Below are 23969 nucleotides of genomic sequence, written 5' to 3' on the forward strand. Positions count from 1 at the left end.
TCTGAAAAAATTCAAGAAGTACATCTATCAAAAACAAGCATATTTCTAAAGTAGATATAAACATTTTCCTATTCTTAGTGTGTTCCAAAACATTTAAAAGATGTTATTCCTTAATAGTTTTTAAACTTGAAGCATGTCTTGACATAAGTTGTTTTTATATTATGTATTTTTTTTTTTTACCAGCAAGTCTTATTCGTTACACCAACCCCCTTAGATTTTAATAACAATTTTTTAAAAATCTTACAAATGTACACACTCCCAAGAAGAATAGCACTGGCACTTTTTCACTAGGTCTTTAGTTTCAGTCTCATGATGTTCTTCCCTCTGATGTCCATCTGTTAGAGCAGAGTCCAGGATTATTGCTACCCTACCCACATACACAGTAAATGCAATGCTTGAACAGCTTTCTAATATTTTTGATTGTCTTCTCTATTTATGTTTTATTACACTCCAAGAAACTGGATTGGAATGAAGAGCTAAAAGTTTGTAGTGACATATGATATTTTTAAAATGAAGCTTTGTTGGGCCTATTTCTTATTCTTTTTTTTAGATGCTCACAAAATTGTCCATTTAAATAACTGGTGGTGGGACTTCCCTGGTGCTCCATTGGTAAAGAATCCGCCTTCCAATGCAGGGGACGTGGGCTCAATCCCTGGGTGGGGAAATAAGATCCCACATGCTACAGGGGAACTAAGCCTGTGTGCCACAACTACTGAGCTCGCGCACCTCAGTGAGAGAGCCCTCATGCCACAAACTACAGACCCCACGTACTCTGGACCCCATGTACCACAACAAGAGAGAAACCCAGCGCCACAATGAAGAGCCCATGCACCCCGAGGAAAGATCCCGCACACCTCAGTGAAGACCCCATGTGCCACAACTAAGACCCGATGCAGACAAAAAAAAAAAAAAAAAAGAACTGGTGGTTTTAGAAGTTGAACTGCCAGTGGAAAGAATGTTCCTGTCTATGCAAGAGTGTAAAAGCTTGACATATTCATTTATTTTAAACTTGAAAACTGTTCATACTTGGTCAAGACTAAAGAAGATTAAAAAATAATTCTGAGCATAGTTTTCATGTTTTAGAACAATCCAAGCATGGTAACAATGAAAAGTACAACAAATAGACTCTAATCTATGGCACTAGTTCAATAACATATCAGGACATAAACAGTTAAGAAGCAAAATCAATTCCTTCTCTCTCCAAATTGTACTTGGTGTTAATATTTGCCTGTCTTTGTGTTAAAAGCTGTGGAAACATGAAGCTCTCTGCCCATAATGCATTTTTTTCCTTTTCTTTTCTTTTCTTTTCTTTTCCCTTCTTTCATCCCTCCCTTTCTTTCATTCTTGATGGGGGAGGAGGGAGGAAAGAAGTAAACAAAATACACAAATGTTTTTAATTGTAATAGTTGTGCATAACAGGAAACTGTAATAGAGGATGAGGTGGCAGTTATATCAGATGGAGGGGTCTGAGAAATTTGCTCTGAGAATGAGCTTTTGAAGGTGAGGCCTGTTTTACGAGGGAAGAACATGTATGAAAAGGAAGTGGTATAATATTATTGAGAAAAAGAACAACTCTAGGTGTGGTTTTTATGCTTCCAAATATCACAACAATTATGACTACATCTTTTCCATATGGACATGAAATTTGTTGCTACTCCCTGGTCATATTATGCCCACTTTATTCCAGAGCTCATGATAGTACATTCAATTGATTTCTGAATAATAGTTAATTATGAGAATGACTAGGTTATTTTTTCTCTTTTTATTTAAAGTGAACTCTAAATGCCACAAATATTTTTACTAAACATGTAATCTCACCAGTCTTCTGTGATAGTTTTCCTTTTTGCAAAACATATTATACATGCTTTCATATTTTATACATGCCGTAGCCCACGATGGATATGCCCTGTGGGGATAGAGTACGAAAACAAAGAACTTAAACTGAAACTTCAAAGAAAAAAGATTTATTTTCTCATATGGTAGTGTTTGGTAGAGAAGATGAGGAATAAAGGAAAATGGCAGGCAACTTCAGAGAAAAGAGGTTTTTCTGCTTGGGTGAATACAAGATAATTTTTCTTATTTGCTTCAATAACTTAGGACATCATCTTGGTAAAGGGCAGATCTTGGAAAGTGAACAAGAAAAGCATACCAAATAGGACACATTACATTATATATTTCAGAGACAACTAACTTACCCAATGGAAATCCAGGACATCTGGGCCAATAAAGTGAAATTTTGAAACAGAATTGTCAGTAAATAGGAGTAGAAGAACAAATGAGAAGAATGGGAAAATTAAAGATATATTAAGTATGTTCTGGTTTCATTTGCAATTGATACATTTTCAGTTGGATATATTTGTTTTAGGGTATGTTTATTCAATTAAATGGATTTATAATATTTTATATTAAAGTGTAAGACATGGTGTGGATATTTTCCAAGCAATGAATTTCAGCTGGCACTAGATTTAGGAGGAAACCATGTAAGAGAAAAAGGTTTTTTAGAATCTGCTTCCTTATCTAGCCCATATTAGCTGATCAAATTGAGCATTCTCAATACCAGACTCTGGACACTTGTTTTTTAAAGGATTACTTCATTGCAGGCTAAGGCGTAAGTAAAAATACCACATTGCCATCTTCCCTGAACTCCCACATTTTATCCCAGGGCAAGTCATACTCTTGGTTTGGGTATTCAGCATGATGGTGGAGATGCCTGATTATGGTTAGTAATATGTGACTTCTCGTAGATCATAAATTGATCCTTACTTGGCAGCTCTCTTCCTTTGCTTCTTCAAAGGGAGAAACCAAAGTGTTGAGTAGGATGTGACATGCCATCTTAACAAGCAGGATGTTCAGACTGAGAGAACATGTGACAGAGAAAATCAGTGAAATTTATCAGAATTAATATGGGAGCCCAGCAGGTTAGCATGTTATACAATCAATATACAAAATTCATAGTTTCTCCAATTAATCAGAAATAGCAAGATAAAAGGTCTCATGGGTAAATACTTTGATCAGGTATAACAAGAAAACAAAAACAAAACCACATCTACGAATAAAGTTACCAAGATATGTGTAAAATCTCTATGAAGAAAGTGATGACAGTTTATTTAAGAATACAGAGAAGCTCTAAAATATGCAGAGATGACAGGTTAATGAATGGACAGCCTCAGTGTTGTGAAGATTTCAGTTCTCTCTAAATCTGCTAATGGAACTATAATAAGTAACCATAATATAATAATAATAATAACTGAATAGAAAGAATAATAATATAGTATCACAAAAAAGACATACTTATGGTAACTTAATGTATGATGAAGTTATTCTATATCAATGGATAGAGGATAGATTTTAATGGTATTATAAAAAATAAATATTTATAAAAAATATCTATCTATCTATATAGAATAAAGAAATCAGAGAGGAAAATTTCAAAACATTTTTGCCTTAGACTTTAAAATTTTCATACATAAGACTACAACATGAAAAGAAAAGTAACATACTGGGAAAATAATTGCCATATATGTACATGTATATGTATGTACATATATATTACATATCATGTCGTGAATTAACTTCAAGTAATATATAAGGAAATTATGCAAACGTTAAGAGAGTAAGGGCCATCACATAAGTTTGGTTAGGCTGAACCTTGTATAAGCATGACTACTGAGTGGCAAAAGAATTCCACTAGAATTCTAGTCTACACTGTGCTCAACAAACCCTGCCATCATGGGGTTGTATCGAGTTGGAGGAAGACTTCTTTCTATTTTCAACAAAGTGCCCAGTGGCTTATAGTGGCCCTGATGAAGAAAAAGGATATCAACAGACAATTCATAGAAGAAATACAAAATGTTCAAGTTGCATATGCAAAGATTTTCACTGTGCTTGTAATCTAATTAAAATTACTTTGCATTACCTGTAATGCTAAGTAAGACAAGAGGAAAAAATACGAATACAATAAGTTAAATGATTTAAAATATCCAAAGTTGGTATGGGTAAAAAGAAATGAGTACCCTCTTTACAATGTTAAAGTATAAATAAGTATAGAATTTTGGAAGATCTCTATCAACTTACAAAATATATATAAGCTCAGCAATTCCACTTCTAGATATTTATTTTACAAATGCAGATATATATAAAGATTCATGAACAAATATTTTAGTTGCAGCAATGTTTCTAAAATTAAAATAGAAAAATAACTAAGTTTTCATCAATATAATAAGGGATAAGCAATTATTTTAAAATCATTTCATACAATAATACATATATAACGTGAACAAATAATAAATTTAACATTTATTAACATTATAATATCATTATAATATCTTACAGAGTATCATTATAATATCTTACAGAGTATTTTCACAGACCTAAAATTCTCTGTGCTCCACCTGTTAATGCCTTTGCACCCAACCTTTGACAACCATTGATCTTTTTACTGTCTCCATAGTTTTGTCTTTTCTAGAATGTTATATAGTTGGAATCATACAGTATGTAACCTCTTCAGATTGCCTTTTTCTTACTTAGAAATATGCATTTAAGCTTCCTTTATGCCTTTTCATGGCTCGATAGTTCATTTCTTACTACTACAGAGTAACATTCCATTGTCTGGATGTAACATAATTTATTTATCTATTAGCCCCTCAAGGACATCTTGATTGCATCCAAGTTTAGCCAATTATGAATAAAGCTGCTGTAAACATACCTGTGGAGATTTATGTGTGGATATAAGTTTTCAGCTCCTTTGGATAAATACCACGAGCATGAACTGTATAGTATGGTAAGAGTATATTTAGTTTTGTAAGAAACTGCCAAAATGTCTTCCAAAGTAGCTGTAGCATTCACATTAGCAATGTCTGAGTTCATATTGCTTCACATCCAAGCCAGGATTTGATGTTGTCAGTGTTCTGAATTTTGGCCACTCTAATTAGTGTGTAGTGGTATCTTATTGTTATTTTAATTTGCATTTTCCTGAAGGCATACAATGTGGAGTATCTTTTCAAATGCTTATTTTCCAATTGGTGAGGTGTCTCTTAAGGTCTTTGGCCTATTTTTTTAATTGGATTGTTTAGTTTCCTATCGTTGAGTTTTAAGAATTCTTTATATATTTTGGATAACAGTTCTTTATCGGATGTCTCTTTCACAAATTTTCTCCCAGAGTTTGACTTGTTTTCTCATTCTCTTGATACGGTCTTTTAAAGAGCAAAATTTTTAACTTTAATGAAGTACAGTTTATCAATTATTTCTTTCATGGATTGTGTCTTTGGTGTTGAATCTAAAAGGTCATCTTCATACTGAAGGTCATCTAAGTTTTATGCTATGTTACCTTCTAGGACTTTTAGAGTTTTGTGTCTTACACATAGGCCTATGCTCCATTTTGGGTTAATTTTTGTGAAAAGTGTATGTTCTGTGTCTAGATTCAGTTTTTTTTCATGTCCAGTTGTTCCAGTGCCATTTGTTGAAGAGAATTTTCTCTATTTTATTGCCTTGCTCCTTTGTCAAAGATCAATTAATTATATTTATGGAGGTTTATTTCTGAGCTCTCTATTTGTCTATTCTTCATATATACTATACTGTCTTGATTACTGTAGATTTATAGTAAGACTTGAAGTGGGGTTTTCAGTCCTCCAACATTGTTCTTCTCCTCCAGCATTATGTTGGCTATTCTGTATCTTTTGCCTCTCCATATAAACTCTATAATCAGTTGATCAATATCCACAGAATAAGGTACTGGATAAGAGTTTGTAGTGTATAGACTGTAGTATATATTGATTGGAATTGCATTGAATCTATAGTCAAGATGTGAATAAATGACATCTTGACAATATTGAGTCTTCCTTTCCATGAACATAGAATATCTGTCCATGTTCTAATGGGTTCTAATTTAAATGACATTGTATTTTTATTTTCAAATTCCACTTGTTCATTGTTGGCATATAGGAAAGCAACTGACTTTGTATGTTAACTTTATATCTGTGAACAAAGAGTCTTATTTCCTTCTTCTCAGTCTGTATACCTTTTATTTAATTCTCTTGTCTCATTGCATTAGCAAGGACTTCCAATACAATGTGTGTGATAAAGGAGTGGTGAAAGGATACATCCTTGCCCTGTACCTGATCTCAGTGGGAAAGCTTTGAGTTTCTCTGTTAAATATGATGTTAGTTGTAGGTTCTTTGTGGATGGTCTTTATCAGTTAAGACATTTCTTTTCATAATTTACTAAGAGTTTTATCATAAATGGGTGCTATATTGAGTTTTATGATGGATAAATAAATATATGTAATCAAGATAGAAGTCTTGTATTAGAACCCAATGGTTTGCTTCCCCATCCATTCCTATGCCCCTTGTACAAGGAGTATAATTCCCCACCTTATTAATTTTTTGGCTGGACCATTATCAATGGAATGTGAGTGAAATATTATATATTATACATGCTATCTCCAAGCACAATTTAAAAGTGCATGATTTGGTTACTCCTTTTGCTCCTTATGTTACCTGTTCCATGAGAATACCATGTTCTAGAAATGGGGGCTGCTCTTTCAGCCTGAGATGTGGAATGAGAACACGTGGTGAGGAAACCTGTAGCATCACCCGCAAGCTGAAGCAAAGTCTTGTCCTGGAAGAAAATCTATTGAGTTTATTACTATTGTTCTTGACTCTCTTGGAAAAGAGTAGCACATTCTAGGTTTCTTAAGTTAAGAAAAGAAAAGTAAGTTAAGGAAGGCTGAGACTGTCGATGATTCTGATGACCCCTCTATATAAGAAAGTGTTAGAATAGTTTCCCCTCTTATACAGATAATCTGATACTTGACAACATAAAACATATCCTTGTTGTATACATAGAATATCTAGCGACATGGAAATGTTCCTTTAAATGTTATAAAAAAATAAAAATGGTCTTTATAGGAACATAAAAAGACAATTAGTTTTATTGTGCATTAGGAAATTTCATAGATCTATTTCTCAAATAAGGAAGATTAGAAAACAAATAAAGGATATGAAAATGTTAGCACTTAGATTACTTTCAAAATGTACATATTTTGCCAAATTCAATTCATTTTTAAAAGGTCATCTATTCCAGTTCTTAAATAAATTTACTTTCTTTCTTTGTTTTTGTCTATTCTAGATAATAAAAAGTACCTAGCTATTAATTGGAGTATGTCAGCTGCTATTAGAGGGAGAAAGACATAGATTAATTTTCTTTACCTGAGAAAGAAAAAAGTGTTTCTCTTACAATTGCATAAATATGTTATTTGATTGATTTATTAATTTCTTCAAGTGATTATTTGGAGAATATTATGAGATGAGTCTGCTACAGGAAACATGAAAGAAATCTTTCCAAAACTTAAATATCAGAAAAGCAATGATCAATAGCAGAAATAAATTCATTTTAAAAATCATACATGAATGTGAGATATAAGTTCTAAAGCAAATTAAATTCCCAAGAGCTGCTCATCAGCCAGCCACGGCAGGTTTGAAGGTCATTGTTGCTGAATATTTGGCTAAATTTCAACTCAATTTGAACCCTGATCAGTGATTCAAAACTGACGCACACAGATGGGCAACCATGTGGTGCCCCAGTGCATATTAATCAGAAGATTCCTACACTCCAGAAAGGAATAGATGGGATGTTTGAAAAGAAACTGTATGAGGACAACATGTAGAAAGCTTGAGTGATGTGCCAAACAATTCTGAGACACTTTGCATCTTGACTCTTCACTCTGTGGCGCCCTTTTGCTTCTAGGGAGTCGAGACCCTAAATCATTTTTCTGTGTGTGAAAGACACAATCAAGGAATAAACATTTGGTTCAAATGATTAACAGAGATATTAGCTCTATAGAATACAAGATTTGGAGTTCCCTGGTGGTCTAGTGGTTAGGATCTGACACTTTCACTGCTGTGGCTGGGTTCAGTTCCTGGTTGGGGAACTGAGATCTTGCAAGCCGCATGGAGCAGCCGAAATAAAAAAAGAATACAAGACATACTAACTTTCTATTTTTTGATTTTTTTATAGTGAATATAGTTAGTTTTTAGTTATTCATTTATTTTGTGCCTGACCTTCTTGATGCCTTAGGGGTATGGCGAACTGGAAGTGTGAAGTAATCAAAGCATGGATATATGTGACTTTGAGAATTCTGTTTCATTTTGAATCCAAATTTAATAATGTCTACATTGGTTTAAGAAACTTATGTCTTTTTCATTATCTAATTTCGGATATCTGAAAATGGTTCCTATTTTCTCAGTATGCTTTGATAAAAATAACTCTGTGTAAACCCAAACAAATGATAGATATAACTGATAATATAAAGTACAGTAAAAGTTACTTGAATATTTTCTATTCCCATATATTCTTTTATTTCCTCAATAGACACATTTATAAGAAAAGAAATAACTTGAATAATTTTATGACCAAATTTACCCACTAAGAAAAAAAAGATTGTGATATCTTCACATTATGAATAGAAAATATAATAAAACAAATATTGATTTTAAAAACTCACTAACAGTGAGTATCTGATTCTCAGATTCTGACAATCCCTTGCATTTAGACAGAACTTCCTTAAAAGTGTCTTATTTGGATAATTTAAATGAGCTTTAGAGAGCAACTTTACTCTTCCTTTTATAACCAAATCAACCTTATCAAATCTTTACCTCTTTTTAATTATTTCTCTGCAACAACAACAAAACAAAGCAGCATTCTTAAATGTAAATTTTCAACCACTTTAATAAAACCTAGAATTTCTGACTTGGTATTCTATCCTGGACTTTTTTCTTGTTATACCCCTTTGTTACAAGTGCAGAATCTGAGGCTAACCAGGTTTCAGTAACTTGCCTACCATCACACAGCTAATCAGTAGCAGAGCTGGGATTCTAAGGTTCATATATATCTCTATATGATCTAGATAAATCTCACTCAAAAGGTCTTAGTCTTACCATCACATTAGTATATGCAGATACAGACCATCTTTCTTAATAATGACTTCTCTCTGTCATAACTATCTAATCAATTGCCAAGCCTCTCTCTTTCTTCCTTCTTTAAAGCATATTTTCAACTTATTTTCTCTTTTTTAAATGTCCATTTATCCAATAAGTATTTTATCTCGATAGACAGGTAACTGATTTTTTGGCTTTATTTTTCTCTCTGATAATATAGCCAAACACAAGCACTAGTTTTAATCCCTTAAAATACTTTCATTTTTGTTTTAACACATAATTTTCATCATAGTATGTCTTCACACAGGGGTTCCAAATTGTACTCCATCTATGCATAGTGGTTTTCCTAGAGTGTGGTGAGGGGTAGGGTCTGAGGAGGCACAGATATAATTCCTTCATCCCCCAATTTTAACAGAATAGATCTGCTTTTGTCAGTTTTACATATTGGTTTTTCCTCTGTTTTAATTTGAAGAAAGGATTCCTTTATTGTCATTAGCACCTCTAGCAGTAGCAGTAGAGAAGTAGTAACAGTTGCAGTAGTAATAATAGAAATATGTTTATCTTAGTTATCCTAATACTTCATAATGCAAACTTCAAGCCAAAGGCTACATTTTAAAATATGAAAGTCATCATTTAACTCATATACATTCTCAAGATTTTAGGATCATTAAATCTGAGCAGATGTCATAAAAACCTATTATTTAACATAGCTCAAATGCAAGGACCCTGAGCAGTCTAAATTCCCTCTACTCACCTAACTTGTACTTTTCCTGAACTGCAGGTTTGGATTGTGTTGTTTTGGTGGTAGGTGCTATTAAACTGGATTCACCAAGCCCTTGGTGCATTCCCAGGCCCAAATGTAAAACCCTGATAAGCTTCAAGAGTTCTTTTATCTCCCAGCCTCCTTTCCCCTCTTTGTTCTTTGAGAGGCAATACGGAGAAGGGTTAATATTTAGATTTTCTTTAGGTGATGATAGACGTTTATGTTATTATTAATTATTAAAAAGTCTCCTTAAGGGACTTTGGTTTGCATTTATTTATTACAACAGATATTATTTAGGCTCTCATTAGAGTGTGATTTTTAAAATTTAATAGTCAATATCTAATTTGAGTGAAGAAATTGTCAATATCTTGTATTCTTCTTTCACTGGGATAAACATGCCTGGTCTTTTGTTTTCATTTTATTACCAACTTATTTTATAATATCAAGATAGAAAAGAAGACTATTAACTGAAATCTTGAACAATCAATTAAAATAATACTGGGAAAAATTGTACCACCCTAAATTCCCTACCATTTTGAGATAAAATGCCCAAAATTAGAAGCCTTCCACCTGTGGCCAGATCAAAGTATACAAAAAACTTTGTCCTTAAGTTTTCAGCCTCAAGGCTTTTTCTCTTCAATACTTTTCCTGCAAGAGTAAGGAGAACCTTCTGTAATACTTGTTCTGAACTTCTGTAGTCCTTTTCTTTAGCACTTTTATTTGTGTGTGTGTATATATATATATATAATTGGGGGATAATCCTCTCATCTTGGAATATGAGGTTTTATTTTAATATGGAAAGTATCTATATACTATTGTGTTTATTTCACTTTGAGGAAAGTCATAATAAACATATTTAATTATCTAATTTGAGGATGATTTTGATTATAACATAGGATGAGGTATTAAAAAACCAAACCTTTAAACTGGCATATAATACTTGATCACACCAGTATACAGTATGGTAGATAATACTAGTTTCAATTTGCATCTTTAATCAAAGTAAAGTATTTAATAATAATTATGTCCCACTTTTCTGTGTGGGGTTTTGGAATAGAGAAGCTAATTGTATATACAATAAACTCTGACGTAACATATAATAGACTTGGAAAAGAAAGATTAAGAAAAACCTTCATTGCTCAGACAGGTTAAAGTAGGTTAGATAAAGAAAACGCAGCAAAAGTGGAGAAGTGCTGTTAAAATACTCCTTCTTGTCACCAGCTGAAAGCTGCCATATTTGGACTACACTTATTCAGAATATGCACTAAAACAACAATCACCAGTAAACAATACCATGCTTTTGATATATTAGGCTGACTAATCACAGCAAGTCTGTGAGTAGAAAGTTCAAAGCAGGTCTATTGGAACGTATTGTCACTTTTTAAAAAATGTAATGTCTTATAATTGGAATTTTTCTTGTAACTTTTTATTGTGAAATAATTACCAATTTACAAGAAATTGCAAAGAAATCTACATGGAGGTCTTATTCACCACCCTCGTCCAGCCATGTTTTCCTCTTGTGTAACTACAGTGCAATCATCAAAACTAGGAGATTGATATTGGTATAAATCACAGAGTTTATTCAGATTTCACAAATTTTTCTTTCATGCACTCATTTGTGTACTTGTGTCTCTGTGTGTATAGCTCTATGTAAGTTTATCATTTTATCACAAGTGTAGTTTCATGTAACTATCACCACAGTCAAGATTCTTAACTGTACCATCATCACAAGACTCCCTGTACTGTCTTAATAACCATATCCTACCCTCCATTCCATCCCTAACCCCTGCAATCACTAATTTGTTCTCCATGTTTATAATTATTTTGCTTCACAAATGTTAGATAAGTAAAGTCATGTAATACCTGTCTTTTTGTGACTGCCTTCAGCATAATATCCTCAAGATTCATTGAAGTTATGTGTATAAATAGTCCACTCCTTTTAATAGCAGAGTATTATTCCATGCTATGGATGCATCCCAGTTTTTTTAACCATTTACCCATTGAAAAATGTTTGGGGTTTACTGTTTTTGGTTATTAAAAATAAAGCTACTTTAAGTATTCATGTGCAATTTTTGTGTGAAAATAGATCTTCATTTCTCTGAGTTATATACTCAAGAGTGCAATTGCTGGGTCATTTGGTAAGTCCACTTTTAGTTTAAAGAGGAATTACCAACCATTTTCCAAAAGTCTGTACTTATATAAAACGTCTAAGAAAATAGAAAATTTGGGGAACTCGGGGCTAGGCAAAGAATTAACACCAAAAGAAAGATCAAATAAAAGTAAAAATATGTAAATTGGACCTCTTCACAATTAAAAACTTTTACTTTGTGAAAGATCCTGAGAAGAGAATGAAAAGACAAACTATAGGACTGAGAAAATCTTTGCTAATCATATAACTGATCAAGACCTTGCATATAAAATATATACAGAATTCTTAAAACTCAGCATTGTTATTTTTTTAATCCTTGAGCCACACAAGTGCTTTACTCCTAGGAGGAGTGAGAGAAGCCTTGAGGTTCTCCAGAGAGTACAGGGTGTGACGAGTATACAGTTACACAGTACCATAGCATGGGCTGCCCTCTACTGAATTTATCAGTAAACTTATCTGTTTTAATTAGGCTATGATAAATATAATGGTATATTTATATATTTATATACATAAAATATGTATGATAAATAAAATATGATCAATAGTATAAAATAGGAATGATCACAGTGTTGTGAGATCACTTGCATGTTCTCTTGCCTCTTACTAATTCTAATCTTTAGGAAACTTCTTTCTTCCTAAGGAACCTACTTATATACCACAAACTGAGGCATAGACTGCAAATGACAATGAAATATCTAAGCAGAAATATTAAGTGCAGAATTTGAAAAAAGAATCCAGTTTGAGAAATATATACTGAATTACAGAAAAAAAGTGATGTGGGAATTCACTGCATAGATCTAAAGGGAGATTAGATCAGGATAGGGAGATTAGATAAGGATAGGAAAATTAATAAAAATCAAGAGGAAAAAAGTCATTAAGGCTAAAAAGAATGACATAAAAAGGTTTTAGATAATTCATATTATGTAAATTATCCAATTTAATCATATATTTGTGTGTGTTGGTAATTTATGACATTATCAAGTAATTCTTATGAATCTTTTCATGGATCTTTTTTTCAACGTTATGTTGTAATCAAAGTTCTTTGGCAGATGGTGAGCAGGGGAGAGAGTTGGCAGAGGGAGTATATTTTCCATCATGCAAACCATTGTGTATGCAGACAGCCAAATAATTTGCCTCCATATAAGTCCAGAACTTCAAGGAAATAAGTTATTTTTAAACCATTAAATCAAATTATCTTACTAGAATAAAATTACCAACACAAATCACTAACAGAGAGAATGAAACAGCATGAACTAAAGTCTCTTTATAAAACTTCTAAATGGTATTTTTTTTCATTTGTATACATACTCCCACAAATTGGTCTTTTCAAAATGACTTTCTTTTTTCAATATTCTTTACCTATTTTTCACTGAATTTCATTAGAGCATACTGACTGTATAGATGAGTTCCATACTTCCTTTTGACTAATTTTCTTACATTCTAAAAAAAGCCATTAAAAACCATGAAATTGCTTTCCATATTAAAGTTATCCTAAGTAAATATTCCTCAATCAGTTTCACTTTTAGCTTTTTATGTGAGTTTGTAGGAGAGTAAAACATATCACACAGTGGTGCAAATATCAATTTTTTCCCACTCAATGACTTTTTGTCTACTCATCTATAATTTATTTAAAGAATTTCATTCTGGCATAGAAACGATTCATCTGTTCTCTTAACAGTGGCTGAAGGTACTCAACAAAATCAACAGATTGGGATTATTCCCCAAATTGTGAACTTTAAAATGTGTGCAGAAAACTATATCAGAGATAGTACTGCTCATTTGAGGGTAATTTATCTAATTTTTCATAAATTTGCTTATTCTTCAATTATTTCACGTTTGATATTGAATCACTCTAAATGACTACATCTTTTCAAAAATTACTGAAGGCACTTAAAGGATAAATCAATGGATAGGTTTAGTGAGTTAAGAATAAATGAAACACTTCCATTATCCTCATATTTCTAAAAATAAGCTACAAACTTCTTTTTAAGGCAATTTGTTAACAGCTCACATAATTGAAAGGATCATATATTTGACAGAGCAATTCAACTTCTACAAACGTATCCTATAGATATATTCAAACATATATGCAAGACATGCAAATTAATAGATAGGAGATAGACTTATACAGACCTACAAGTATGTATGTTAGAATAAATTTTCCCAACAAAACAAATACATTTAACAAATGTATGTATAATATTGTAGTGAGTTATCATTGAAAAATTCACATTTTATATTCAAAACTTCTATATTCCTTCTGCATCTCCCACCTGTCACTCCTACATACCCCTCTTTACAAATTCATTGTTAATTACTTTCTTCTTACTAATCATTTTGTCCTGCTTCCATTCAGTTATAGGTACAGGTATAGGTATAGATATAGTTACAGTTATAGATACATCCTTCCCAATTTTACACACAACAGCAGTTTTATCATTACTTTTCATTATTACATATAAAGCATCTCCTTTGAAACCAACTTTGAAACTGAACATTGCCAATGTATAATTATTTATCATCTCTTTCAGGTTATTTAAACATATTTATTCTTTATATGCTCAAATCATATTTCAGCTTAGGATTGATGACTATTTTCCTACAATAAAGGTCTTCATATTCATTTTTTTCTATAGCAATGCTCTAACTTAGATGGACACCAGATTTTGGAAACCTCAATAGTTAGTGGAGAGGACTTCCAGAAAGGTGGTAAGAGGAGATTGGTGGGCACTTTCCCCAGCAAAACAATTACTGGTGAAACAAATTATCTGGTGCAAATTATTAAAACAATCTCATAGAAGGTAGACATTTCACTAATGGCAAGCAGTAAATGGAGAAATATTTATTCAAGAATATATACTAGGGCTTCCCTGGTGGCGCAGTGGTTGAGAGTCTGCCTGCCGATGCAGGGGACACAGGTTCGTGCCCCTGTCTGGGAGGATCCCACATGCCGCGGAGCGGCTAGGCCCATGAGCCATGGCTGCTGAGCCTGCGCGTCCGGAGCCTGTGCTCCGCAGCGGGAGAGGCCACAACAGTGAGAGGCCCGAGTACCGCAAAAAAAAAAAAAAAAAGAATATATACTAATTCTCATTAAAATAAGTGAGAGTCTGTGGCATTTGAGCCACAGCCCACTTAAATTTCCTATTCTCCCCTTCCCCTCAGCAGCTCTTCACTGATCAAATGTAACCAACAGACCGGACTCCCTTTCTCCACGAACTCCTATTCTAGGGCTATAGTTTCAGTCTACAGCTACAGTTCTACGCTGGGAGGGCCAGCGTGCCAATTCTTATCCCCAACTCTGAGTTGCAGGAGCTCTATCCCTAGTAAATATGGCTAAGAAGACTGTGGTTCCCTTAACCCACCTTCAAGAACTCATAGGACAAGAGCTCTATCCAAAACAGGCTGAGAATACTGGGCCCAGATTGCCCTTCCTACAGGTTGCTCACAAGGTAGAGGTTCCATATTGGGAGGAACCTCTGCTTGCATCACATTTGGTAATGTCTCATTAATCACACTGCTTTAAAAATTTGAATTTGTTTCCACTTATTTTGATGTTGTTTTGCTACTCAAACTATTCATATGTACATTAGAGTTTGAGAAGAATTATTTAAACTTATTAACATAAAAGTGCTTATCTACTTAAAGCTTTTTGATTTGTAGTTAATATAAGAACTGATGCTATAACCATTTATTTTATAAAGAGAGCTATAAATGTGTAATACATTGAGTGGGAAAAATGTGAAATTTTAGCATGAAATTTTACAATATACTCAATCATTACAAATTTAAAATTGTAATATATAAAGTTTATTTTTTCAAGAATATTTAATATAAATTAATATTGAGTTAATTAACTTAATATTCAAAATATACAATAAAAAAGACACTCTACAAAGCTGCTTCATTACATTATACATTTTAAAAGCACTGCCTGATTTATCATCAAGTTAAGCACACTTGATTACTGAAGTATTTCTCTACTATTTTTTTGATCCCACTGCCATCTTTCTAGACCAATTTTTCATTACTACTCACATAAACCATTTTGATTATGTTTATCTAATTTCTCAGTATCTGGAATCAACTTTGAGATCATAGTTCCAGAGCCTTTCTCAGTCTCCAAACAGCTTCTGGGTGATGGCAATGGTTTTTGCATTCCTCTAAATGCCCACCCCTCCAAAATTTATAATCCCTAACCAGATTGCGTCCTTGGGTATCAAAATCACAACCCAGTGCATTTTGCACATTTTAACTCGAAGTCAAACAGTTCATTACCAAATTCATTCCCCACCATTTATCTTCCCTAGCAAGTGCCCTGACTGCCTTCCTCTTCCTCACTGGAATAAACATATTCCTTTGATGCATATTAATCACAAATATTTATTTATTACATTATTTTGCCATTATCCCTTTCTTTTCCCTTCTATATGATAGGAGAGAAGCTGTTTACATATTCATTAAAACAATACATATTTTTAGTATATAGTATATATTAAAGGTGCTTGCATTATCTTACACATTTTATATCTTCAGTATCAAATACTATACATTTAGTTAAAACTGAATAGAGACGTGGGATAGGGAGGATGGGAGGGAAGCTCAAGAGGGAGGGGATGTGGGGATATATGTATGCATATGGCTGATTCACTTTGTTGTACAACAGAAACTAACACAGTATTGTAAAGCAATTATACTCCAATAAACATCTATTAAAAAAACCTGAATAGAGCATACATGCACCTATACAATTCAAAACTCAAAAACCTTACTGGTTTTGAAGTGCCAGCTGAATAAATTATATACTTTTCCGCATGTTTTTCTGAATTTTCATGATCTGGTTAAAACCTGTTATTACTTTATATATTCTATTTATTTTCACTCAATCCTAATTAAAGTAACTTAATAGCGATTTTCTCTCTATCTTGTTTTCTTTTCTTTATGCCTCATCCATTTTGTTTCCTTGTAATGTGTTCTCTATCTCCCATGCCCTGTTCTCTCTTAGGATCTTAGTTCCCCAACTAGGGATCAAACCCATGCCCCCTGCAGTGGAAGCGTGGAGTCTTAACTGCTGGACGGCCAGGGAAGTCCCTCACTCACTTTTAATCTTAGTAGGAATTTGAAGATTCATCTTTTAACAGCTTACTTTCTAATATACATGCTAAATCTACCCATGAGTGACAATTGAAATGTTATGAGGCCTTTTTTCTCTCTGTAGAAAGTGTCACACCATTCTTCCCTGTGTTTCTCTTCGAAACATTGTATTTATTTTGATTAGGCTTATATCAGCAATGAGTTTTGCAAGTTTCTTATATTTTAACATATCTGGATCTCTTCATTTTTGTTCATTTCTAAGTCTCTACTTCGTATCAATTTTTTTTCTTTAATCTTCTATATAACACAGATCTGCTGGCAATGAATTCTCTGTTTTCATATGGCTGAAGGTCTTTTCTTCCTTCATTTTTCAAGATATTTTTGCAGAGTATAGTGTTCTGAGTTGAGAATTTTTTTCTTTCAAAATTTTAAAGCAGTCATTCCATTGTCTTATGTTCCCACAGTTTCAAAATGTAAGCCAGACTTCTTTATTATTTATGCATGAAATATGTCTTTTTTGGTCTGGATACCTTCAATACTTTCTTTAAATCTTTAATTTTAGCAGTTTAAATAAGAAATGTCTAGGTGCTGTGTGTGCGTGCATGTGTATGTGTTGTTCATCTTGTTTGGGTTTCACTGTGATTCTTGGATCTGAAGTTTGATGTCTTTTTCTTTACTCTTGGGAAATTTTCAGTCCTTACCTCTTTAAATATTTCTTCTTTCCCATTTTCTCTCTCTTCTCTTCTGGGATTCCAATCGTGTACATTATTTTTTAATGGTTCTGCAATTTTTGAATGCTCTCTTCTATTTTTTTTCTACAATCCTTCTTCTCTGTGTAGTTCAGTATGGGTAGTTTCTAAAGACCTATCTTCAAGTTTCCTGATTCTTTCCTCAACTGTGATGAGTCCACTCATGGGCTTTACAAAATAACTCTTCACCCTGGTTTCAATAGCTTCAATTTCCAGCATTTCTATGTGAATTTTATTATTTCCATTGCTTTCTGTAATTCCCCATTAGGCTATGCACATTTTCCATAAGTCCCACTAGAGACTTTAATGCATGTGTTACACATTATATATTGTATACAGTGTAAGAGTTATTTAAATTCCCTATGTGGTTGTTTGAACAACTGGACCCATATCTGAATCTGGTTTTATTGTTTGCTTTATCTTTTAAAAGTGGATTGACAGTTTTTCTTCATTTTTTATAATTTTATTTGAGTGTTAGACATTGAATTCTGTATATAGAGCAGCAGAGACTGAAGTAAATAGCATTCATGACTGGAAAAAGGCATACTTTTTTGTTGGTGGATATTTCTGGGATTTAGTCAATCTAGTCCAGAGTTGAGATGGGTTTAACTTTGTTTAGTTTAGTTTTGTTTTCCTATGGTTACTTTTAATACCTTAGTGGCAGAAAATTCCTCTAGAATTACCTTGTGCAGCTAGAGATACTAAAATATTTTTTAAATTAATATTTCCATTCCACCCTGAATGTTCAGTCTTCCATTTACAACTTTGGCCCAGAGTGGGTTTCTGTCTCTGCCTGTCTCTTTCTTCTCTCTGGGGTAGAGTGTGATTTCTTGTGACTCTGTTCTTGATAATTTATTGATTAGCCATAGCTGGAATTTTGTGCTGTCCACTTTCATCCTCTGTTTTAGGCAGGCCCTGTTTCCCAGCCCAAATGATTATCCAAAGTCAAAATTAAATGCAAAAATTTTCCCATGAAGATCTTTTTTTCCTTCCTTCAGATGAATTTCTACTTTCCCTTCTTCTTAAATCCCCATAGAACTTAATATATCCCTCTTATTGGTGATTTACACTTTTTATTTTATGATATATATGCATGCATTTATCTCTCCTATGAGGTATTGAGACTTTAAGTCTTTGCAATGTCCTATAAATCTTGAAATTCCTAAAGTAGGTAGAACATAGTGAGTTATCAATATTCAAAGAATAAAACCACCTTGTAATATAACCCAATGTGTGATGCACGTTTGGAGTGTATGCATATAGAGCTCAGTATCAACAGCTTATAGTTTAAAATAATCATTCTAAAATGAACATTTTCATGTATAAAAAGAACAAAAATATTTGATGTAAAGGGGTCTGAAGATAGAATCACAGACTTCCCTCCTAAGTTGCTGGCTTCATGTGTCAGGTTAATTATTTCACTAATTAAAACTTCTGGGTCATTCATGGTAGGATAAAGATCTAATTTTTTAAAAGGTATAGCCTCACAAAGTTTTGATGACTCTGCAATGCTAATAAATTTTATTTCTTTAAAGTACATCCTGTTCAATGAAAAAAAAAGATGATCTAGTGGAGCTACTGTATTGATATTGAAGGGGCACTGGAACTCCCATAATAGTAAGAGTTGAGCACTTTCATTATGGCGTAATGCCAGGATTCTGCATAATATATTAGAAATTATGTCTACTTTCTTAGCTTCTTTCCATTAGCATTCATATGCTATTACATTATTCATCATATAGGAAATTTAACTTTTAATGACAGTAAAGGAATTTTTGGATTATGCAAAAACTGCTTATAATTCTTTCACAGTCAATTTTACAAGTCTACATTATTATATTAGGTAATTCTCTCTGCTTTGAAATGCTATGGTGGTTTGAAAAATATTAAATATACTTTCCTTTTGTGGAAATTGACAAAGTCCCATGCTTAGAATATTTTCAAATTTAAAACATGAGATATTATAAAATAAGAACCAAAATATTTAAAGTAGTCAATTTATAGAATATTATTCTGTTTATTTCTTATGCAAAGTAAATGTATTCCTGGGAAATAAAATGAATGATTCTAATAAAAGATTGGTATACATACTAATTGTGATAAAAGATGAACTAATTCCTTTTCAAGACACATGAAAGACAATCTTTTGTGTGAATTTCTCAAGAGAATTTTTAAAAGAATTACAAAATAAATTATAAATTATACATAAAGTATATTAATTTATGCAACCTTTTATCTAACTGAGGTTATATGGAGTGTTTACTTCCAAAAAGTTATTTATATGAACCCTCAAACATACTATTTCCCTGAAGAAATGCACACACACACACACACACACACATACACATGCACACATTTCCTTTTCCCTTTCTTACTATTAAAATATTTACTATAATTATTGGAGTTGCCCCATGTGGAAAGATGCCATCATTGTATAACAACTACAACCATAACTTTAATGTTATTTTATATGTATAAATTTACTTTTAATTTCTCGTGCACTTGTTCATCTGCATGTATGCTTCACAAATCCCTTTCAGTTCAAGATTGATATGTAGACCCAGCAATCCCACTACTAGGCATATACCCAGAGAAAACCATAATTCAAAAAGACACATGCACCCCAATGTTCGTTGCAGCACTATTTACAATAGCTGGGTCATGGAGGCAACCTAAATGCCCATCGACAGATGAATGGATAAAGAAGATGTGGTACATATATACAATGGAATATTAGCCAGCCATAAAAAGGAATGAAATTGGGTCATTTGCAGAGACATGGATGGACCTAGAGGCTGTCATACAGAATGAAGTAAGTCAGAAAGAGAAAAACAAATATCGTATATTAATGCATATATGTGGAATCTAGAAAAATGGTACAGATGAACTCATTTGCAAGAAAGAAATAGAGACACAGATGTAGAGAACAAAAGTACAGACACCAAGGGGGGACAGTGGTGGGGGGGTGGTGATGTGATGAACTGGGAGATTGAGATGTATACATTAATATGTATAAAATAGATATCTAACAAGAACCTGCTGTATAGAAAAATAAAATAAAATTTAAAAAAAGATTGATATGGAAATTATTTCAACATCTTGGATAAGCTAAAATGTCTCCATCATGTCTTTCTTTAGGGCATTACTTCAAGTAGATTAGATGGCATCATTATCTGTGACAACAATATAGTAGTGAAAGTGGGTTTCCTATAGATGCAGCAGCAGTTGGTGAAATATGTAATCTGCTCTTTTGTAGTTATTATTCCTTGGCATTTTTGCCCTGATGAAATGGTCCAACTAATTTATGAATAGGCAGTTTGCCACTCAGACAGATGGCTCTGACTGCAGCCCAGAGACAATGTATAGTCCAAAAATGTTGATGTTGACAGGATTTTCAGGCACAAAAAATCAAATGTCTCTCAGTCTCTTCTTAAGATGTGTCATCACTAATCCACTATTTATTGCATTATGTTCTAATACAAATTTTTTTCATTTTCATCAGGAGAGATTATAAAAAGAAGTATTTTAATGGGAAATTCAGAGTAGAGCTTCCTGTTCCAAACAACAACAACAAAAAAAACATTTCTTCTTCACCTTCATCTTCAAAGAATACTAAAGTATAATTCTATTCCATGACTTTATACTCCTGGGCCAAATCTGGTCATGCCACCAAAATAAATAGACTTATTGACTTGAAGATAAAAATTTCATCATAGCCTCAATAGTTATTTGTTATGATTTTATCAACATCAACAGAACTACTAAGCTTATTTTCTGATCAATCTTCAGCTGAAGATAAAGCATATCAATCACACACTGATACTATCAACATTATCAAACAGTATTTATAGTGAGTCATATAGACTTAAATGTCTATGTTATGGTACATATAGACACTGATCTTATCTATCATGTTATCTTGATATAAAATATTTTGCTAAAAATATCTCTGTTTTGATGTTTGACATGACATGGGTAACATTAGACACAAAATTTTATTTTGTCATAGAGTTTTCTTTAAAAAATCTTTTTGTCATGTAATGTTCTAGTGAATTTAGAGGAAATAGCTGTTTTATGGTGCAGAGAAAAAGTTACTCCATCTAAATATTGCCCCATTTAAATCCCAAACTCACTTGCAAAGTCATCTGGTACTGTTTAAGCAGTCACTTCTTCTTGGTCTTTTTTTTTTTTTTTTTCCAGTACGCAGGCCTCTCACTGTTGTGGCCTCTGCCGCCGCGGAGCACAGGCTCCGGACGCACAGGCTCAACGGCCATGGCTCACGGGCTTAGCCGCTCCACGGCATGTGGGATCTTCCAGGACCGGGGCACGAACCCGTGTCCCCTGCATCGGAAGGCGGGCTCTCAACCACTGCGCCACCAGGGAAGCCCCTTTCTTGGTCTTTTTACAGCTTGATTGGAAACAAAGAGGGGTTAAATTAAAAAAATATATAATTTATTATATATATATATAAACAATAATTATTTGCAATTTCACTACTAGTTGAACAAAACAAAGAGGACTGAATCCTGGCAAATTTTGAAGTCACATGGTAAGGTTATCAGCATTTATAGACTTGCAGCTTTAGAATAGTCATACTAACAGGCAGCAGTTATAGTGACTTCTTTTAAGTAATCACAGTTTGCAGTCTTCTCCAAGAAGCCAAATTGCCAATATGGGCCAGCTTGGGGTTCTTTAGCAAGAACTCTAACATAAAGATAGATGGCTAGTTGGTTAGTGATTTACAGATATTCCCACATCTTCACTGTGCAGAACCCTGTGTGAGAGGAAAATGATAAATCATAGATCTTATTCTTTAGAAGTTCAGTATACAATTTACGAGACAGGGCACATATCAAAATGAAGATGTAATAGAACCCAAGTGAAAGAGATATAATATAAAGAGTTTGATAAGAGTTGTATCAAAATAACAGATTGATTAAAACCCAGGTATAAGAAGAAAGAAAATTCAAATATCTTATGAAAAGAAAATATTAAAAGATACTTTTTCAGAATTGGCAGTTTACAAACAGTTGTTTGATGTGAGAATGATAAAATTCTTATTTGCAAAAGCAAAATTTCTTTTTTTTAAAATTTATTTATTTATTTATGGCTGCATTGGGTCTTCGATGATGCGCACGGGCTTTCTCTAGTTGCGGTGAGTCGGGGCTACTCTTTGTTGCGGTGCCGGGCTTCTCATTGTGGTGGCTTCTCTTGTTGTGGAGCACAGGCTTTAGGCACGTGGGCTTCAGTAGTTATGGCACACGGGCTCAGTAGTTGTAGTGCATGGGCTTAGCTGCTCCATGGCATGTGAGATCTTCCCGGACCAGTAATCGGACCCTTGTCCCCTGTATTGGCAGGGGGACTCTCAACCACTGCATCACCAGGGAAGTCCCAAAAGCAAAAGTTCTGAAAATATCTTTGATACTTCCTTTTCATTCCTCATAATATCATGTTACCATTCTTTTTTTTTTTTAGTTGGAAACTGTTTCAATCTCACAGCAGAGTATAATTATGTAATTTAGATGTACATATTAACTAAGATTTCAAAGAGCATGAAAATCCTACCTAAAAATTCAAGATCAAGAAGGAACCATGCTATAGCTTGTGGGAAAAAGTGGCCTCAGAGACCAATCTTCTGGATGAAATTCCATGCAATGGTAAATCTCAGAAAACTACCAGCCAGCAAGAAATATGCTTACTGAATAAAATGTGCATTATCTAAGGTAGGAAAACAGATACCTTCTTTGCATAAGTTGATTTGGGGAGTGGGGTGAGTAGAGCTGTGCCAGTTCTCCACAGACTTGATGGGATTCAAATTATTCCAGCAAAGTTACATAAGAACATAGACAGAGCACACTTGCAGAAAGTAGTAAAAGTTGTGACTTCTGAAAACCCTTTGCTTTGTAAAGCCTATCATAATGCCCGGTGATACCACTCCCTCCCCAAATGGGATATTCTAGCAAATAACTGATTCAGAAAAATCCAACTAATTCAGTTAAAGGTAATGATGAAAGGAACTAGCATAGCATCGTGTACAGATTCAATAATAAAAAAAGTGAGCTAAAGAGCGTCAGAGACTACTAATAGATAAATAACTTTTACCAGAGGAAATACACCCATCTAACAAATGAGTGTTATGATTAAACATTTCTCATAAATTAGAATTAATCAATGGAATTATAATCAATTATGCTTCCATATATGTTGGCAGGTACAAGATTCACTTTACTGCAAAAAGAGCCATAAAAAACTTGATAGGGCTTCCCCGGTGGCACAGTGGTTAA

The sequence above is a fragment of the Delphinapterus leucas genome, chromosome 8 (assembly GCF_059928025.1).
Source record: "Delphinapterus leucas isolate spDelLeu-1000000601 "Yukka" chromosome 8, BTC_Dleu_Yukka2, whole genome shotgun sequence".
NCBI classification, from domain to species: Eukaryota; Metazoa; Chordata; class Mammalia; order Artiodactyla; family Monodontidae; genus Delphinapterus; species Delphinapterus leucas.